We start from the raw sequence: 16,040 nt of genomic DNA, 5'->3' as shown, positions 1-16,040 counted from the left end.
ACTTCCACAGAAGTTCCAATAATGAAAAATAAGATAATTTTAAATGAAATGGACAGGGACAAAAAATATTTGAATATTTTTGTTGGAATAAAAGTAAAAATAACTCTTGCCCATTCAAAATTAAAGTATATGCATGTGTATATATATTTGTATGGTTTTATTTTCACTGTGAGAGTGTAGTAATTTTCTGTCTTTTAATCTTGACTTATAATAATTCATAAGGGTCATTTTGGGCATAAGTGCCATTAGATATTAAAATATTAAACATTTTTAAATGTACAAACATATAGCAAACTGAAGTCATACCATTTAATAACAATCAGAAATAAGATAAAATACACTTTTCTTGGAAACTCCTGTTGTGGTTGCTTTTTTGTTACTCAACTCTCTCTTACAGACCAGGGCTTATTCTTTATACCCATTCCACAGGTTGCAATTTTCAGCTTTTATGTTTCCTGTCCTACATACATAACATCTGTATTTTGTTCAACATATTTAAATATGCAGATGAAATTTTCTAGTTGTATGCATAGTAAGAATTAATGATTGATGTGGTTTGGCTGTATGTTCCCACCCAAATCTCATGTCAAATTGTAATCCCCATGTGTCAGGGAGGGACCTTGAGGGAGGTGACTGGATCAGGGGGACGGATTTCCCCCTTGCTAGTCTCATGATAGTGAGTGTGTTCTCGTGAGATCTGGTTGTTTAAGGATGTGTAGCACTTCCCCCTTTGCTTGCTCTCTCTCTCTCCCGCCACTATGTGAAGGTGCTTGCTTCCTGTTGCCTTTTGCCATGATTGTAAGTTTCCTGAGGCCTCCCAGTCATGCTTCCTGTTAAGCCTGTGGAACTGTGAGTCAAACGTCTTTTCTTCATAAATTACCCAGCCTCGGGTAGTTCTCCACAGCAGTGTGAAAATGGACTATACAATGATCAAATCTTTATGAGTTTATGAACCATTATAAGCTTCTGAATTGCATTCACATGTAGTATTTCATGCAATCTTTACAATGCTTCGAATGAATGACAAGAGATACTATCATCCTCACTTTTTAGTGAGTTGTTCTCCATCATACAACTAACATGTAGAAGAGCTGAGGCCATCCCAAAGTTGCAACCAAGCCCAATCCTCTTTCTAATTTAACACCATCTGCCTGCAGAATGGACATGAAAGTCCACCAGCAAAGTGTAACAGTATTAACTGTCTTTTTAAAAATCAATTATGCCTGTTTTCATTTATTACAATCAAATCATAGAGATTAGCCTCAAAGAAGCAAAACACTCAATCACCTATTTTTTCTCGGCAACCATGATGCAAGTCAAAGACATCTAGATGAACCAGAGAAATGAACCAGGGATTTTTAGTGAACAGTTGTGAAATGATTCACAGTGCAGGCATTAAATATTTAAGCAGAAATAATGTAGCCTCTGTTTCCTGCAGATTTAATAGTGCATATACTTGATAAATTTGCTATCAGAAAAATACATTAGATTAGAAAATATGCCTGTTTAGAAAAATAAGCTAAATATTGTCAGATTAAGTGTAACTTCTTGCTTATACCTCTCTTTCCTCTGTCGCCTAGGACCTCACCGGTGAAGAGACAGATGAGGAGGGCAAGGGAAAGGCAGATACAGACAGAGAGAGGAAAATAGACACAGATAGATAGGAACAGGAAGAGAGGCAATTTAGGGAACTTGTGACGGTTATTAAATAGGCCAAAGAAACATTGTCTGATTCTAAGAAGGATGATTTTAGACAGAGCTAGTCTGCCCATGCAGGGGCCCCTGAACCAAAATACTCTTCTCCTAAATACCTGAATACGTTTACTTCATTTGTCACACTGTCTCAATTCCACCACGGGATTATTCTTTTTTAAAAAATAATAATGCTTTAAAAATTCAAATTATCTCTGGGAGGGTTAAAACACTATTATTACTAGAAGAATAATATGACATCACTGGGAAAAACTTTATTACTTAGCTCAAAACCCACTAATTTAAACATGAGGATGCTGAGACCTTGTCAGGTCAAGCTACTGTCATAAAATCACAAAGCCCAACTATGTTAGAAATGAGGCTTCCAGTCTCCTGAGTCTCCAAGTGAGGAGAATCACAACAGTAATAACAGACAACATTTCTGAGTGGTCACTCTGGAGCAGCTGTGCTCTGAGACAAACCCCTATGTCGTAATGTTAAATGGTACTACTTGCACATGTTTTTTCCACCTGTGTTAAGCAGAGGAATAAGCAGCTTGTGGGTTGTTTCATGGAATGGGAAGAAGGGCAAAAGAATGGATTGATCCTAGTTTCAATGAGAGGATGTCCATGCTTACCCATGTTATGCACTGGGGTTTTGCCTAAGATTTGAGAGCATCCTTAGAACACTCCTTTTAATGTTTCCATTGATATCATTCATCTTTGCTCTCTACTGCCAAGGAAATCTAGTCAACTGCACTTTTCTTTTCTTTTCTTTTTTTTTTTTCTAGACAGAGTTTTACTCTTTCGCCCAGGCTGGAGTGCAGTGGTGCGATCTCAGCTTGCTGCAACCTCTGCCTCCCAAATTCAAGCAATTCTCCTGCCTCAGCCTCCCGAGTAGCTGGGATTACAGGCACCTGCCACCACGCCTGGCTAATTTTTGTATTTTTAGTAGAGACAGGGTTTCACCATGTTGGCCAGGCTGGTCTCGAACTCCTGACCTTTTGATCTGTCCACCTCAGCCTCCCAAAGTGCTGGGATTACAGGTGTGAGCCACCTCACCTGGCCTACAGGTTTCCTATGTGTTAAAAAATTAGAATTTATAGCTTAAAAAGGTATTTCATAAGATTCTCATTATATGTTAGAAGTTCTTAACAACGTGTCATAATACTTATATCTTACCTTTAAAAATTACTTAGGATCTCTGTTAGATACCACTTTATTTATAAAATTGACAGTTATTTCAAGTACTTGAAAACAGTAGGAAGGGCTAATCTATAATTCATCTTTGTGCTCATTTAGACTGCTGCCCTTACCCATCTAGCTAGTCTGGATTACAATAGTTCACCGTATTTAAGAATAGGAAGATTATGTGTTTCATTCTCTCCAGAGTGGTCACTTTCCATCCCAGACTGAGAAAATTCATTTCAGCCATCAAAGTTCAGTTTGAATGCTACCTTTATTACAGAGCTTTCCCAAATCACACTGCCAGAAATCATCAGCTGATCTTTAAATTTCTATTAGCAATTTATTTGAAGCTCTTTCCAAGATTTACCACATATCACTTTAGATTAGAACTATGTATGTACAAGCCTTACCTTTCTTCCTAAATGAGACATGGCTTAGGACCAGGAAACTTGTGCCCTGAGAACCTATAATGCTTCCATAAATTCTCAATTAATATGTGTATATGTTTAAATGCGTGATGAGCTGAAGCTATGGGGCATGTGAAGGAAAAAAAAATGGGAGAAACAAAGTTCTGAGTGGACTGGAGAAAATGCCTTGAGAATCTCTTTTACGTTGCCTCACGGTCAAATCACTAAAGATTACTCTCCCAAAGTTAAATCAACTGCTCAAAATAAATGCCTACCTATATTTGAATCATTAGAAGACATTGGTAAAACAAATCTGCCAGGAAATTATCCAAAGACATTATATACTGTCACCGTTTGCTAGCATAGATATAAACCCTTATATCAGTAAGAAAGAAAAACTGAGTAACCTTTGATCTGGCCTAGAATCATTCAATCCAAAGTTCCACATTCCAGTTTGACTCCCTTTTGTGACTACAACTTCCACCGGCTCTCAAGGGAATTAAATACAAAAGACATGTGCCAGGCTCTGTATAAAAATATGGCTATCTGATTTTAAACTTTTATGTAGCTACTTACTGACTTATGAGGTATGGCATTTAGTTTCCATTAAAATAAGATTTGCTTAAACTCTTGAAACAGCAAATTAAATTACATATATTTAAAAGAAAATTAAATAAAATCTATTTTGCCTTCTGTGTACAAGGCACTATGTTAAACCTACATAGGGAAGAATCAGAGGTGGGTTCTCTGCCCTTGTGGAGTTTATACTCTAGAAATTCAATAACCATTAATCAATCTTTCATACAATTAAAATTTTGGGAAATAGAAAAGGGAAACATAAGTTGGAGATCTGTTATTGACTTAGGCAAGGCTTCTAAGAAATAATTTAACTTAGTTTTGAAGAATGTATTGATTCTCCAAAATTATCATTTATAATTTCTACAGATTTCTGAATGAACAATGAATGATTTAAAGTTCTAGAATTATACATTGATCTTATGTAATCTTTTCTTTGGAATGTATTTTCATCACTCTTACAGAATATAAATCAATTATTTAAAAACATTTATCAAACTTCATATGTGTATTTTCATTAGAGTTGTAGACTGATTACAAAACTGGAATACTTGCATTTTTGCAACATTATTTATAAAAAAGAGTAGATTAAAAGAGCTGGCATTTAAACCAAATAATTTTGCTAGGATGTTCTGATATATTAAGAGGAGGTTTAAGGTGCCATATAACTACATGTGTAAGTACACCCTTATTGCTGACCTTACAATGCACTTAGTATCTTATACTTCACTAATGCTGTCTCTACTGCCACAAGCAATTTATTCTGCCTCATGTTCCTCAAGTGCTCATAAATCAGCATTAGATCCTTTTTACTGGGTTGCTGATTTTAAGCCAGCACAGTTAGAGGGAGCATTTGGATTCAAAGTATAATATTGGCACACATATTGATTTTAATTAGTCTAATTAGTTCATTACACTAAAAATCACACAGATCATTTATTACATCAAACCTAATGGCATATGATCAAGGATTTAATATGATAATGAAGTAGATCAATTATCACTCATAAAGGAAGTCATTAACAAGTGTAAACATTGTCAAGCTGAATACCATTACAAATTATGAAGTCATAGCAAAGAAAATTTGCATATACACACTAATTTTATTTTATAGTTTATCTCTTTAAAAAATAGGTACATTTTCATTTTTAAATTCACTTTTTTGTGTCTGTTATTACCATTTTAAGTTATGCACAAGCTGGTTAACATAGGTTGTAGGTTTAAATACTTGTAATTGTATCTGGGAAATCTATATGTTGCAAAAAAAAAATTAACATCGTTAGCTGGAACTAAAGTCCATTTCCATTTCTTGTTTTCCCTTCACCTTGAAAACTTAGAGTTTGTTCACTCTGGCAGTTTAGTGGTCCTGGTTTGCATAACAATAAACAACCAATGAAGGTTCTTGAAATATCTGTGATACTTGATATATCCTGCAGGCTAATTGATGTTATTTTTAAATCTTTAATTAAATAACAATAGCAACATATAATTACATTCAGCAAGGAACAAGATTTCTGCAGAAAGATTTCAGATTACAACCCTACATACTCATTTATTAATGCTTTTTGCGGCTTTAACATTACTAAGACATCTTAAATAAAAGCAGCCAAGTGTGCACACTGGTCCTAACTCAATGCATTGCCATTTATCATTATTATTGCTATCATTACCCTTTGCTTAGAGTCCCTTCACTCTGTTTTAAATCCATTTGACAGTAGTGCACATTCAAGCCATTGAGAATTTATTTTTCTGGTGAGAATTTGGGAGGTAGTATATAAAATATTTCTTTGATATCGAGATATAATATGATCTAATTGTCATTACCTAAATGTTAAACTTCAGCAAAAAAATGCTGTCCCAGGAATTCTTCAAAACCTCTTCAGAGAGTTCTCAAGCAAAACACCTTGTTATTGACAATTATATATGTACATATAATTGATGTAAAGGGCATCATAAATGTTCCTGATTGATAATCTACAATAGCTAATAATAATAAAACTAATAAAATAATATAAAATAAAATATCCTCCTAAAATACCACCTCATTCTGTTGTCAAGATAGCAAACCTGGAAAGCAACCTCTGTGGATTCATCACCTGGTCCGTCCATTTTATTATGTGTACCTCACAGGCTTGTTGTGAGGATCAAATGAGTTAATATCCCTAACGTGCTTAAAACAGGGCCTGGCATGCATTAGTCACTCAGATGTTAGCTGTTTTATGAAGAGGCAAGTAGTAGTGTGTTCAGTTGTCTGACATTTTTCTAGTCTAACAGCTTCCTAGAGCAGACTGTAGTGCAATGAATATGCAAAGCTCACCTTTCTGCTTTACTTTCTGCCACTGGTATAGAGTATACATCAATGGTATAATTTCTTAACGGCATTCTCTTACCAGACACTCTCACCTCAATGCATTCTCATTGCCATTATTGTTCAAAAGCGAAATTGATCACACCTTTTCACCCATTCTTCTCTGTGAAGAGAATCAAGTCCAGTTCAAACTCCTTACCATGACATTTTCTCTGTCCTCCCCGATCCTATCTCTCTACTCTAGGTTTGTGTGATGCAGCAACGCCAGGTTCTCATTGTTTCCTTGCAAGCATTGTGCTTATCAGCCTCCGTGCTATTCACTTCCTAGGTTTGCTTCCTGACAGGTTCCCTGTTTTTCTGCCTGATGAATCCCTAATGATTCTTCAATATCTATTCCCTCCAAATGCATTCCGTTCTTATGAGTTACCCAACTCTGGGAAAATTATTTAATTTCTCCAAACTTCAACTTCTTCTCTGAAATGCATGAATAAATGTGATCATTTATGCTAATGTGTTTGTAAGATTAGGTACATATTCCACACAGAGTTCAGTACATAATAGGTGCTTAATGAATTGTAGCTATTATTATTATTATTGCTAACATCGTTATTATTCCATCTACAAAAAGAAAGCCTGCATTTCTCAACAAAAATATAACGAAATCTACGTCAGGATCAAAGCATTTGAGCCCATAGGTACTAGGTCCCCAAGCCTTAAGAAATGTATTAACAGATAGGACACCACCGGTGGTGAGTAAGACAGAGGCAGTAGCTTAAAACTCTGTAGCCAATGCTTATTACCTGGGTGATGAAATAATCTGCACACCAAAACTCCACAACACGCAATTTACCCATGTAACAAACCTGCACATGTACCCCCTGAACCTAAATAAAAGTTGAAAATAAAAAAATAAAAACTCTGTAGTCAAAAGTCAAAGATTGCATTGGTAACAAAAAAGACAACTAATATGGGGGGAACAGCAACTCCAAAGGCCAATAATATTGTTATTATTGCCATCCTGCACGAATACAAAAAATATGTATTTTTAGAAAACATTTAAATGTAGCAAAATCCTATTATCTGATGAGCTCTGAATAACACAACATGTCATTTGTTTATGAAGCATAAGCAATATACCTACAGATTGGTCTACTCTGCAAAAGGAGAAAAGAACACCTCCCCCTCTTTTTATGGATCTGTCAAATAAGTGCTGTGCTTTCTCTGTCAAGATCACAAGCTTTGGTGAATTAGTCATGGAGTTCTTTGTTTTTAGTTCAGATAAGCTGATTGTTTGCTTTTGAATGCAGTGTACAGACCTGTTGGCAAGTTGAGAGAAGGCCCCCAAGGAATACACTGAGGACTATAGTAGAACTCCAGCCAAAAGCAGTACACAAACTGCTCTCCAGATTCCACTGCATGAATACACACACCGCCTTAATTAATCCATCATTAACATCAGAGCGCAGCACAGCGCCTACCACACCTGGCTTGACAGCTGGATTGAAAGCACCGTTGACAGCTGGTGCTTATGTACTTGCTTGAAGTAAGGGGGCTGATGATGGGCTTGCCTAGGGAGCTAGAGCCCTGCCGAGAGGTTATGTGTTTGATGAACGTAATAGCAGTTAATGAGAATATTTTATGCTAGAGTTTGGGGACTGATGTAATAGTATTACAATAAAATGTACATACTTGGCAATTCGATATCTAACTCTGCTAAATATTGTAAAGCCATGTAAACATTTGAACAAATGTCTTGTGTGCTAAGAAGTAAGTTCCCACGGAGCAGTATTTTTAACCTGAAATAGCTAAATAGAATCACTGCAGGTCCTTGTGGCCTGGGGGGGTAAAACATTCCCATAAACATCAAGGCAATTCCCTTCTAAACTCTTGATCACACTCTATGCTTACTACCACGGGGTGTAACTTTAACCCCAAATGCCTGTCTTTTCCCTAAATCAATGTTTAGGCTTTATATTTTAGGGCCTTATTCAGGTAATGTTATCTATCATAGCAATTAGGGATGATTAAGTGACTTCCGGTGGTGATTGATGGTTCCTTCTAGTGTTTATTAATTTGGGAGCACTTCTCACTTGTTAATATAACAAAAAAGGCTGGGTCAGTTGCATCTCCAGTTTCAACAGGCTGAGAATCTGATTTTTCTCTAACTGTCCTGCTTTTGGCTCAGCTTAGCTTAGCAGCTGCGGCAGCACCATTAATAGTTTCACAAGGCCTATGGAATTAAGGTTAAACCCTGAAAACCCTGAAATTGGCACTTAGATCCTTCCCTGCCCTGCTTCCATTGATCAACCCAACCTGCCCCTTCAGACTCTAAGGTGGCTAAACTGAATTTGTTACTGTTCTCTGAAAACAGACTGCTTTTTTTTTTTTGGTCTCTCTGTGCCTTTGTTCACATTGTCCCAACTCCCAACTAATCTTTCATGACCCAGGTCAGAAACCACCTCCTGATCACATTTGCTTCCTCGGAGCTATGTAGAAGAATGAAAGTGGCTTGACCCACTACTGTGAGATTTTTAAAGGCAAGGGACTCTGTCCTATTTATCTTTTGCCAATTCATTTTTGGAATAAATGAATTAGTGACAAAATCAAGAATAGAAGCAGGTCTCACTGTATAGTACGTATTGCCCCCACCACCTTACATTGTTCCCCAGCTGTGACTAAGTGAAAGACATTTAAAAAGGTAGAAAGAAAAATCCAAATCTATCCCTTGTATTACGTGTAGTGTATGCTCCTCTATTAATAATAGCAGCTAACAGTTTTTAAGTCTCTATTAATCACATTCAATACATTTTTAACTTATGACTCACAGTCAACCAATGAGATATTATCACTCACATTTTATAAGTGAGGAAAATGTGACTCAGAGCAAAAGTTAGGTAACTTAAGTTTACAATGAGAAAGTAAAAGAAGTTAGGTTTTATAAAGCTAACCTTTATTGAACAGATAGTATGCTTTGGAGACTGTTCTAGGTTCTTTCCCATAGTAAATCACTTAATCCTCCCAACTACTCTGTGAGGTAGGTACTAATATAAATTTCAACAATGAGGAAACTGGACAACAAAAGAGGGTAAACACTGTGTGTCAAATGGTAATCAGTGGGGCTGAGATTTAAACTCAAGGAGTTTAGCCCCAACTCTCAACTACTATGCTATAGCGATTCCAGCATCTTTGACATCAAGCTCAGACTATTAACTGCTATGTGACCTTGCCTCAAAAGGAACATTTATGCCACTGTGCTTATAGTATATGTGTGTGTACATGCCTGAACTCCTAGGCTGTGGCTTTTTCATCACTGTGCATCCTACAGTGTCTAATTATCTAATACTGTTTTATAGACCTAGGTTTTCAATAAATATTAGAGGCATTTCACTTATGTACTTTGCCTTAAATCAACAGAAAACTATTAAGAGACAATTTTCTATGAGTCTGTCACATTTCTGCACATCTTAGAGAGGCAGTGACACCATTTGTTTCAGGTTATCTTCTCACCAATGCTTGTATAGCAAATAGCCTTGAAAGACAGAAATAGTATCTTCCCCTGGTGTAAAGTGCAAGTGCGCTTATAGCTTTAAGGAGTAGAGATAATACATTCTCCAGAGTAAGAAAAAGGATATGTGTACTGCATGTTACAAAAAACTAGATTCCCTAAACTCAAGATTCCTCTCCTGTAACATAACTCATTGCTTATGTAAACATCTCTCTGGGTCCCATGGGAGACCTGAAACAAATAGGTAAGAACTGATACAAATAAGCCCATGCTAGTTGCTAGCCACGGGTAATAAAAGTCCTTTGTCTCTAACCTAGGAATCTTGGGTCTTCTGCCATCATGCTAAGAACTGCAGCAGGCTACCTCGTAGGCTTGTAAGTACAATCAAATCTTAGACGCTTCAGAGTTCTTGCCTAAAACAACTAAGGTTATGAAAACAAGTTTCCATGGTTCTCTGTGGGTAACTAAAAAGTTATTTCTAAAGTAGAAGTTGGAAATTTAAAGAAGTTTTTAAATTAATGCTAAATGACGAGTTAATGGGTGCAGGAAATCAACATGGCACATGGATACATATGTAACAAACCTGCACATTGTGCACATGTACCCTAAAACCCTAAAGTATAATAAAAAAAAAAAATTATTGATTTACAAGTAATTTATTTCCTAGTGAATTAATTCATTGTCCAATAAAGTCTAAATAATATTTCTCTCAGAAGACCATAGGCAACTTCTAAACTATCAATTGATAAATCTTAATGAATTCAATAAAAGTAGGAAAACACAATTACGATTATTGTTGACTAGTAATCATAGCTAGTTAAGTAACGTTTGTAACCATGTGGTAATAAATCTTAAAGGCTCATTTGAGAAATATCTCTCCAAATTTTCTGTTCTTTCTCACATGTGCAGAGAAGATTCTGGCTGTCTTCATTCTTGCCTGCAAAAAAGAAAAAAAAAGTGACATAATAAAAAAAGACCTAGGTTATGAAGAAAATGAGTATTAAAACTATGCCTCCTCATTTATGCATTCATCCACTCATTCATTCATTCAACAAACATAGTCGAGTGCCGGACACTGTGCTAGGCACTGGGACTCTAACAATTAATAAGACTCAGTTTAGTAGAGAAATGGTTATGTATGTCTTCAACCAAGTGGCTTAGATTCTGTGGACCTTAAATTCCTCATCTGTAAAAGTGTTTCTTTATATTTTATAAGTTTTTCACATTTGAAATAATGCAATGTTTTTAATAAAAACTTTAAAGGCTACCTTGGATTTTAAAGCCTACCAAACCCATCATCATAGACCATGTGGCACAAATCTAAATCATAAAAGATTCAGAATGTCCAAATACATTTTTGTTTTTTAAACGAAATCCCTTATGAATCGCCCTTGAGGGCAGGGCATGAACGACTATAAGGTAATGTTAGGAGGAATCATTTAACCCCTCCCACTCAAGTTAGAACACAGACAGGTTTCTCTTCATTTCTAAAGGGGAAGGGGTGAATTCACTAACTAGTGAATTTAGAAGGAACAGAGACAGCATGATTCTGTTCCTTCCATGTTTCTCCCCTCTGAGAATCTGTCCTCAGGATGCTCCAGTATCTGCTTCTCAATTGTAGCAGGTCTACAATGGCAGGATTTACCCTTAGAGGACTTACAATGAAGGAAGAGAAGCATCCAGTTTTGGGTGGATACATGCAAAAGTGAAAGTGTTAGAAAACCTAATTGCCTGCAGATTTAAGCCATGTTTTCCCAAATTTGCAAGAATAAAACTGACATACTGATCTCATCTATATGATTTTTATGTCTCATGTTTCAATTGTTTGACACCTTGCACAAAGATAAAGGGTGGATTTTGTTAACCTCAAATCTCAACAGAAACATGTTTCTAAACAGTGTACATAGTTTTTCCTTACACTGTGATGTCACAGAAATATAAAATAGTTGTTGCCAAATTTTGAAATCCTTCGAAGAACATCTCTATTACAAATTTACCAGACAGGCATCTATTATATTTTATCTTAATGCTTGTAGCTCTATTATTATTGTTTTATAATTACTCCACTTTAGTAAAAAGCATATTTTAGATAGAGTAAAAGTATTGGTCATTTGACTGAACTTGAGTACTCCATCAAGTGCAAGGCAGATAAATTGATGGTTGAGAAAAGGTAATGTTGAATTAATGATTCTAACAATAAATAGATGATGAACAATTTATCAAACTGCATACTTCCAGAAGATAAGGACTCACCTGTTTCTGAAAGCTTTGTATTCTACAGACAACCGCATTCAAAATATTTTAATACAAAGGTATTTCTTCAATAAATGTTTGTTGAATATGTGTAGAAGTATGTGAAATGATGCATAATTTCATTCTTTATTGTTTTTCCCATAGGATCACTTCTCAGTGGAACTAGTTATAAGATTTGGACATGTCTTTCAGTCCATATATCTCATATTCCTTTTAAAAAGTTATATATTAAGAAAGCAATAAACATGTATAATTCACTTCATTAGGGATGACAGTCTACGACTTGTTAATATTATTGTAATGGGCAAAATAAAAACAAAGTTAGATTACATAGTGTTTAACCATCAAAGACACCATTGTATTTAATTAGACTCTGTGAAATGTCCATTTGACAGATAAAGAAACTGAGATTTAGAAAGATTAAATTAACACGAGGATGTGCCAGTGTTGATTCTTAAACCCAGTTCATTTGGTACAAAATTCTCATTATTCAACACTATGACTCCTTAAAAATAAGTATGAAATTAAGAAATTTCTATGACTGCTAACAATTATCTATCAGCTGCCTGTCTAAGAGTTTGCATTTGTTGAACTCTTACGCTAGAGTAAGAGCAAAGGTCATGAAGGTCGTATATGCTGTATAGTGCAAATTGAAATGACAAGAAAAAATCCTGCTGACAAAACGTCAGTAAGAAAAAAAGTGGGACTAATTCAGAAAAATAAAGGAATCATTTTAAACAATGCTGTAAGAAATAACAAACCACCTTTAACGGTGTTGTTTGATCTTTAGAACCAAAATTTTTAATTCTGGAAACTATTTTTAGAATGCAATTAGTATGTCATCGAGACTTTTAGATTATGCTCGTGATTCATTGTAGACTATACAGAGAACAGACAAGAGGTTTTTTTTCTTTCAACAAAAAGCATGGATCATCTATTTGATTAAAAGTGTGAAGGAAATGAAAAATCTTTAGCAAATACATAGCACACATCCTGAATCATTTAAAACAATGTTTCACCTAGTTTGCATTTGAATGGTTTCAATCAGTACAACGAAACCTCTTTCACTGAGTATTTAAGTGTATAATAAATTAATTAAGAATGTTGGTAAAAAACTGTACTCAAAATATATAATAATCTCAACATATTAGTAAATTTATTTTTTTTTATTTTAACATGATTTTGATGAAAATTTCCACAGTGGAAAAAATAAATACAATTTTGTCAAATAAGGAACAAAAAAGAAATTAGATAAAGTGCACTGATATTTTCTTTGTGAGGAAGAATTGTATCTTATATTACAAATATATTTATCCACAATTGGGTAGTCTTTTTACCATTTACAATACTTTTCCTTCCTCTTTCCTTCAGTTATTCATATTAAACAAGCATATACTGCACACATACTAGTGAGCAATAGTAAAATGAAAGAGAGGCAAAGTGGAAAAAGAAGATAGGGTTTTGATATCCTCAAAAATCTAATGTGCTAGTTAACCAGCAGAATGACATGTAAACAAATGATGGAGAATCAACAGGATAGCAGCTCTACTAATATTATGTTAAAACTGTTACAGTAGCAGAATTGAGAAAATATCTGGCTATTGAGAAAAATCACCAAGAAAATGACATTTGAACCAGGTCTGAAATGACCAAACAGAGAATATAGATAGATCGGTCATAGGCAGAGGAAGACTGTGTAGAAAGGCACCAGGCAAGTGTAGGGAAGAAGTAGAACAGTGGTGCTGTACATACAGCATATGTGAAGGTGGAGATGGGGAGAACGCACACAAGTAAAGGTAAAAAGAGACACCTGCATTAAGAGCTTTATATAAGATCAAATACTCGATCCAGTTGAAAACCAACGGGAATTTTTGGAGTAAAAAAATTACAAAATTAACACTGATTTTTAGAAAAAACATTCTAATGAATGTGAATGGAGATTGTAGCAAAGACAAATATCTCAAGCCTCAAAGATCACTTGGGAAATTCTTCGTTTCTGTGAGATGAGAGGGGACTGGGACCCAAATCATCATAGTGACCTAGAGCTGGGGATGGACTTTGAAGCACATTTAAAAAGGAGAATAGCCTTCGGGCCTGGTGAGATTTGGTGTGAGAAGTTCAGAAGAATCTGAGATAATGCCAAGCTTTTGAATTTAGATGACTCTGTGGTACTATTATTAACTAGAGGAAGTAGAGAAAGTTGATAAAGGGGGATAAATTGATACTGGGTTCTTTTTGAGGCATGTTGAGTTTAAGATTCCTTCAGAATCCACAGAGATATAAATAAAGCGGACAGGGAGAAACATGGCACTGGAGGACTATGGGAGAGCTGAGCTACAGCACGTACTTCTGGGGCATCCAACGTGAAAAGAATCAGTGACCGTGTATGAGCTCACCTGGAGCAAGCATGCAGAAGGTTGACGGCATAACCAAGTGGCGCCTTGATTTTCAAGGCATACGTGGAAAATAGCTAGCTATAAAATCAAAAGGAATCTCAGAGGGGAAGCAGAAGGAGAAAAGTTCAAGCAGATATTGATCAAGAGTGTTCCATGTTTGAGACAGTGAAGGAGATGAGGACTGAGGAACGTCCAATTAATTTATCATTAAAGAAATGCAATTGATGGAAATTTGGGGGTAGGAGTAAAAAGATGGTTTAAAATTAAAAGATGTCACAGATAACAGAATAGGTAGTTAACAAATACTTTTGCTGTATTAAAATATTCCAAACTACCAAAATAAATATTTTTCTCTTCATTTATTCTTAAGCAAAGTACGGTTTTGCAAGTCATTAGAGATTCCACTCAAAGTGAAATCTCCTGTCATAATTTATGCCTATAGAACCCAAAGTGGCTGAAAATATAGGTAGGACACTGAACATCTTCTGATATACAAAAAGAAATTATACCAACATCTATGTTTCTTTATACACTTATTGACTTTTCATCACAATGTATGATGAGCCAAGTGAATAAGACCCATGTTTTTATTTTTACTTTCATGTAAACCCTCTGAACTCTTTTCTGTTTAGTCCTGGCATAATACGTTAGTATTTTTCTGTCATTTCAGGATAAAAGTGATTTTTACTATCCTAAAATGTATTGTTTAAATGTTCCCCTAAATAAATAACGTTATATGATTTAATCCCCAAAGCTACACCAACATTAATAATAATACCAATGTAAATTTTGACAAGATATCATAAGTTACAAAACCATTCCATGAACTATCTCCTCTGACATCTTCTACAACTTAAGAAAGTGAATAAGGCAGATATAGTTATCTTGCATGTAAGAAGTATGACTTTAAGTGACTTGTCACGAGTCATGTGATGAGAACCTGGACTGTTCCTCTACAGCCCTGCCTCTTAATTATCTTCAGCCTAGAAAATAAAACTCCTTAGCAAATTAAAAACATCTATTTTTTTTCTGTAAAATATTCTTTATTTCAAATTCTCAAAGAGAAAACATATTGTTTGATTTTCTTTTTAATGGTCAATACACTAAATTATGTCAAATAGGACGGTAATTATATAAGAAGTATAAAACTTCTTTACACAAGCCAATTTATTTTATTATGAGAAACCATATGGCATAGGAGTTAAAAGTTCATAGACTGGAGCCACCTAACTAAGTTCTAATCCTAGCTGTGCTACTCACTGTGCAACTTCAGTCATGCCACTTAAACTCTCTGTGACTCAGTTTCCTCATTTGTAAAACAGATGTGATAACAATAATTGTTCCTACTTCCTAAATTTTGTTGTTTGAGTTATTACATTTAAAGCACTATGTAGGTGTTCCTGTTACCATCATTATTCTATAATGTACTAACCTTTTTAAAATGAAATGCAAGGAATTAACAAAGGAAATATTTTTCCACCAGGTAATTTTTGAATCTAACAGGACTACTGAGAAGACCAAGGAAAGAAAAGACTAGAACAACTTTCTACTATCTTAATCACCAAATTTGAGAGAATGTGAAGGTCCATGGCTGCTGATGACTTGAAGATATAAAACTAAATACCAAATTATTTCTTCCTGTTCTCACAAATTAGATACATTTGTTTTGAAAGCAGACCTACTTTTTTAAATGAGCAAAGAACATGATGAGTAAAC

Source organism: Symphalangus syndactylus, chromosome 7, assembly GCF_028878055.3.
Source record: "Symphalangus syndactylus isolate Jambi chromosome 7, NHGRI_mSymSyn1-v2.1_pri, whole genome shotgun sequence".
Taxonomy (NCBI): domain Eukaryota; kingdom Metazoa; phylum Chordata; class Mammalia; order Primates; family Hylobatidae; genus Symphalangus; species Symphalangus syndactylus.
Note: the sequence above shows the minus strand (reverse complement) of the source record.